The following is a 6,497-nucleotide window of genomic DNA, read 5'->3' on the forward strand; positions in this document are numbered from 1 at the left end:
GTCCAATTTTACAACAAATATATGGTAGGTCCTTCACAAAAAAACTCATTTCGGGCACTCAAAAAATGGAAAATGAATTTTTCGTGCAAAGAAAATGAAAACTCCCTCAGGCAACATTGTTTGGAATTCCAAGATGTACCCTTGTGCACAATATGAGATCATTGGAACAAACTATGGCATGAATGTGGCCATAAGATTGATCATTTGGCTTGAAAGCCATGAATCTTCACGCATGATAACTCATTTCTGAGAACACTTTTTTAAAATAATTGCCGTATTAAAAGTTTATTATTTTTCCTGGAAACTTGGTCGCATATAATGACACAATGCGAAGGTTTTCCAATTTTTTGATTTTTTTGAATTTTTAATGCCCGTTTCAAAATGCGATCAAAATGGTGGGCTTGACCGTTCCTAGCTAGTGGTTGAATCTTGGAAATTTTTTGATGTTTCTCTGATTAAATAGATACTTATGTACCTAGAAATGATTTTTGGAAAAAATAAAGAGCAAACTATGAGGCAGCTGCAGTTCAAATTTGACCCGCTTCCTACTAAATCGACGAAAATTTGTCCTTTTCACCAGAGGTGGATCAAACCTTTTGACACCCAACCATTTTGTCAATTGTGCATTAAATATGGCCTAGTATTTTACAAAATTGATTTGGTCCAATTTTGCAACAAATATATGCTAGGTCCTTCACAAAAAAAAACTCATTTCGGGCACTCGAAAAATGGAAAATGAATTTTCCGTGCAAAGAAAATGAAAACTCCCTTAGGCAAAATTGTTTGGAATTCCAAGATGCACCCATGTGCACAATATGAGATCATTTGAACAAACTATGGCATGAATGTGGCCATAAGATTGATCATTTGGCTTGAAAGCCATGAATCTTCACGCATGATAGCTCATTTCTGAGAACACTTTTTAAAAATAATTGCCGTATTACAAGTTTATTATTTTTCCTGGAAACTTGGTCACATATAATGACACAATACGAAGGTTTTCCAATTTTTTGATTTTTTTGAATTTTTTATGCCCGTTTCAAAATGCGGTCAAAACGGCGGGCTTGATTGTTCCTAGCTAGTGGTTGAATCTTGGAATTTTTTTGATGTTTCTCTGATTAAGTAGATACTTATGTACCTAGAAATGATTTTTGGAAAAAATAAAGAGCAAACTATGAGGCAGATGCAGTTCAAATTTGACCTGCTTCCTACTGAATCGACGGAAATTTGTCCTTTTCACCAAAGGTGGATCAAACCTTTTGACACCCAACCATTTTGTCAATTGTGCATTAAATATGTCCTAGTATTTTACAAAATTGATTTGGTCCAATTTTGCAACAAATATATGGTAGGTCCTTCACAAAAAAACTCATTTCGGACACTCAAAAAATGGAAAATGAATTTTCCATGCAAAGAAAATGAAAACTCCCTTAGGCAACATTGTTTGGAATTCCAACATGCACCCTTGTGCACAATATGAGATCAATTGAACAAACTATGGCATGAATGTGGCTATAAGATTGATCATTTGGCTTGAAAGCCATGAATCTTCACCATGATAGCTCATTTCTGAGAACACTTTTTAAAAATAATTGCCGTATTACAAGTTTATTATTTTTCATGGAAACTTGGTCACATATAATGACACAATGTGAATGTTTTCCAATTTTTTGGTTTTTTGGGAATTTTTATGCCCATTTCAAAATGCGATCAAAACAGCGGGCTTGACCGTTCCTAGCTAGTGGTTGAATCTTGAAAACTTTTGATGTTTCTCTGATTAAATAGATAATTATGTACCTAGAAATGATTTTTGGAAAAAATAAAGAGCAAACTATGAGGCATCTGCAGTTCAAATTTGACCCGCTTCCACTTGAATTGGCGGAAATTTGTCTTTTTCACGAGAGGTGGGTCAAAGCTTTTCACACCCAACCATTTGGTCAATTATAAATTAAATATGGCCTAATATTTATGAAAAATTATTTGGTCCAATTTTGCAACAAATATATTATATATCCTTCACAAAAAATCTCACTTTGGGCACCCAAATAAATTAACTTTAGTCAACTATGACCAATTTAGATGGTCATAACGTCATACTGCATTCTGATTGGTCTGTGGACGTATCTCGTGGATCGTGCATCAAACACCGTCGGATGCTCGCGGATCCAACGGCAGTCCTCAACCCTTCCACACCAACCCCGAAACCCTAGATGGTCATTTTGCATCCACCCCCCCGCCTCCTTTCTTTCCACATCCATCCATAGGTCCCCTGTCTCCTCGCTGTCTCGCCCGATGGAGAGAGCTCACCTCCTAGATCCCCTTCCAGATCCATCGCCGCCACCACCTCCCTCCGGCGGAGCTTGCCGCTGTTCATGGCCTCCCCCACGCCCTCCTCCTCTTGCCTCTCGCCTTCCCTCACCACCCAACCGAACCAACCCGCCCACCACGCACCCTTCCTCATCCTCTCCCCATCCCCAACTAGCCACCGGCCGCCTCTTCCCCAATCCCCGCCGTTGTCTGCCGACCTCCACTCCTTCCCGGCTTCCGGCCCTCACCTTCGTTACTGACACGCCGCCGTCGTCCCGTTTCTCTCCCGACGACCTCGACACCTTTGCCGCATCCCTGCCGCAGCCCACCCCCAACCTCGTCATCTCCCCAAACCCTAGCCCTGCCCCGCGGCTCCTCGTCATCCACATCTTCCCGCCGCCCCCTCGCTCTCGTCCCCTCCCCGCCGCTTCCTCTCCACGCATCCCTCCTCCTCCCAAAGCTCCCCCTGCAGCAATCCCGCGCGCCCATCCACATCTACCTATACTCATTGAGCAGCAGCAGGTCAGGCAGAGGGGGCGGCCAGATCCGCCGCGTTGCTTCCGAATTCGCACGCTCGACACCATGGAACTCGTCAACAAGGTATTCTCTCGCCCTCTTCTCTTCTCCTTTAAATTTGATCTGGCAGATTCTCATGCATGCCCGATTTGGTTTTCTTCCTCACGCAGGTCGTCGTCAAGCCCTCGATCTGGCTGCGAGCTCTAGCGCGCTCGCACGACTGATGGGCATAGGCTGGTCCATGCACGCTGGTGATGGCTAAAATAAGCTCGAATCTGACCCCGTCGGCTCCTCCTCATCCAGGTGATCCCCCCTTAGATTCTCCTCCGATCCCTTCCCCTCCTGGTTGATCTGGCTCCCCGCAGATCGGTGCCACTATGGTTGTGATTTTAATTTTATTTACGATGCCTGCCCTGTAGAGATCAGGGGAGGAAGAAAGGGAACGCCTCACCATGAAGGCGCTCATCCTCGTCGGGGGCTTCGGGACCCGCCTCCGGCCTCTCACGCTCAGCTTCCCCAAGCCCCTCATCGATTTCGCCAATAAGCCCATGATTCTGCACCAGGTAGACAAACGATTGCGGCTGCGCTTGATAGAGATTGTGTACTATGGTGCTGTGAGTCAGTGAGTTGTGTGCGAGTTAATCCTACTAGTGATGCGCATCACTTGCCTTACCGTAACAACAATAGCTAAACTTCAAACCCTTAGTAGGTTGTACTTGATGATGCTTTAACTTTTATAACCAATTGCCATTGGTAGCATTTCAATGTGTTCAGTTCAGACTAATGGGAGCTAAGAAATCTTTTGCCCTGCAAATGTTAATCAATTCCCTTGCTAGCTTCGGTGGTTGCAAAATTTGTTGTGTGCGCGTGGCTGGGAAAAAAACCTTTGTGTGTCACCATCAGGATTTCCCCCTTTTTTGTCACAAATGCAAAACAATTTGTGCAGATTCGAGGAAAGAAAAGCTTATTGATTAAAACCTGCCAATCTATGCAGATTGAAGCCTTGAAGGATGTTGGGGTTACAGAGGTTATTTTAGCCATCAACCACCGTCCAGAGGTAAAACATGAGTTAAGTGCTTGCTTGTGTGTTTGTTAATTCAGTAAACTAGGGACTGTCAGCCATTAAATTGAGAGAAACACCTGTCAAGCTTAAATTTCTGCAGTAGGATGATAGCTTAAATTTTGTGATAATTTTGGAATAGCTTTAGCACCTACAGTTAATTTTGCACATAAATCTTGAGTAATTTTGCACAGGAAGCTTCAGTATTTTAGCACATGAAGCTTCTGCTACTGTTATTCTTGTCATGAATCTTCCACCATTTTTTAGTAGCTTAAATTTGACTTGGTGTAGTAATCTTGGTGCTTAGTGCTGCTTGTATCTCATGCTAATTGTTGCATGAGTAGTTTCAGTAGTTTTATAACAGCAGCAGTTGCACAAATTTAATTGAATTCAATTAAAATTTCCAGAATCTCTTCTTGATCTGTAATGTTTTAGTGCAACAAAGTCATACCGAGTTAGGTCCATGTGGTGCTCTGAGATGCTCTTGGTGGTTTGTTGTCAAGACTGATATCCCCTGTATGTCATGATGCTGCTAGCTTGTTTTAGTCCAGTATCTCTTCTTGATAGTCTTGTTAACATATTTCAGTCCAATAACTCTAATTAATTAACTGAATTTATTTATTTAATTAAATTACATTGAAACCTTTCCTTTAATTATAATTAAAGAAGGGTTTCAGTTTAATTAAAACTAATGGAAACCTTTTCGGTTAGTCCTGTTGTTTACTGTAGTAATAGAGTAAGCAATTTAGTGAAGAGTAAGAAATTAAAGATAGGCTTGCTGTTAGTACTAGAGTAAGTAATTAAGTCCTGTTGTTTACTGTAAGACTTGCTGTTTAGCAAGGCTTGAGTAATTTAGTGTACTGCATCTTTAGTTTCAACTGAAATTTTTATCATGCTATTGTGACATCTACTGAAAATTTCAAACAAATGAAAGGAGTACTGTAGTTACAAATGGAGCCTACAAATTCTGTACATCTACTATACTCATTTTTCAGTTATCTGTAGTTACAAAGCATCAATTGTAAGACTATAACTGATGCATCAATTGTAAACTCTCTTCTGAATTTGATTTGTACCAGTTTGACTTTCCTAAGTTCCTTTTCTTGTTAGCAGAGCTTACACTATCTTTCTATAGGCACCGCCGGATTCGAGGGTGGAGCCCAAGCCTCCACTGGAGCATGGATCAGTCGTGCAGGAGGTGGAGCTCCGCATGGATAACGACTTGGTCGTTGATACGTCTCCATCGTATCTACTTTTCCAAACACTTTTGCCCTTGTTTTGGACTCTAACTTGCATGATTTGAATGGAACTAACCCGGACTGGCGCTATTTTCAGCAGAATTACCATGGTGTTATTTATGTGCAGAAACAACGTTCTCGGAATGACCTGAAACTTCACGGAGCAACTTTTTGGAAAATATAAAAAATACCTGCAAAAGATGAAGGCTAGGGGGCCCACCACGTGTCCACGAGGGTGGGGGGTGCGCCTCCAACTCCAACTCTATGTATTGTGTTTCGGGGAGAGAAAAATCAGATAGAAGAATTCATCGCGTTTTACGATACGGAGCCGCCTCCAAGCCCTAAAACCTCTCGGGAGGGCTCATCTGGAGTCCGTTCGGGGCTCCAGAGAGGGGAATCCGTCGCCATCGTCATCATCAACCATCCTCCATCACCAATTTCATCATCAACCACTGCTTGCAAACTTCCACAATGGGGTAGTATAAGGGATCCTCGCAAATCTGAATTTAGAGATTTTCTTGCTAGCATAACTGTGGGAGAATCTAGAGATATAATACAAGCCACCATAGGGAGCATTCACTTTCCTGCTATACATTATTTTGCTCTCTTCATAGGTAGATGCATTAATGGTAAAGATGAGGCATGTCACATGTGTGTCCCTGAGCTTAGTATTCTTAGGAGTGCTGTGTTAGGAGATAAATCTTATAATTTGAGAGCCATTGTTGCACGTAGGTTGCATCTTAATAGATTTAATGGAGATTTCTTCGGAGGAATTTATGCAACCCGCATAGCTAATTTTCTGGGTATAGCCATATGCGAAGATGATATTGAATTACCTCCTGCTTACCTAGACTTTAATGCTATGGTTCACCACCAGTTTGTCGAGAGGAATGAATCACCTCTCCAGTACCGACTAATCTTTGACAGACGTCGTGCTGTCCATATTACTCTCCCTGCTCCTGCCTTCTTTGATCATCAGGCAAAAGGAAGATATACTATTACCAGAGAGGAGGCAGATGAGTACGAGAGGAGAGCGGAGGCCGCTCGTCGCCACGCTGCAGCTCAGCAGGCGATAGCCACTGCATCGCAGTACGACCCCATCTACTATTATGGATATCCGCTAGGCCATCCATGGCCATAGACCAACTTAGACCAAAAGCCTAAGCTTGGGGGAGTACGTATTTCCCACCGACATTACATTTATGTTCACACACTCATTGCTAGATGTCGGTGCTCATACTTTTTCATTGTATCATCCATGCTAGTTTATTTCCTTTTTATGCTTTCTTCTTGTGTGTTTAATAAACCTTAAGAAAAACAAAAAAAATTAGTTGTAGCTTTTAACTAGTTTACTTTCCATGCTTGTAGTAGTAATT

The sequence above is a fragment of the Triticum urartu genome, chromosome 2A, assembly GCF_056163025.1.
Source record: "Triticum urartu cultivar PI428250 chromosome 2A, HENAU_Tu73, whole genome shotgun sequence".
NCBI lineage: Eukaryota > Viridiplantae > Streptophyta > Magnoliopsida > Poales > Poaceae > Triticum > Triticum urartu.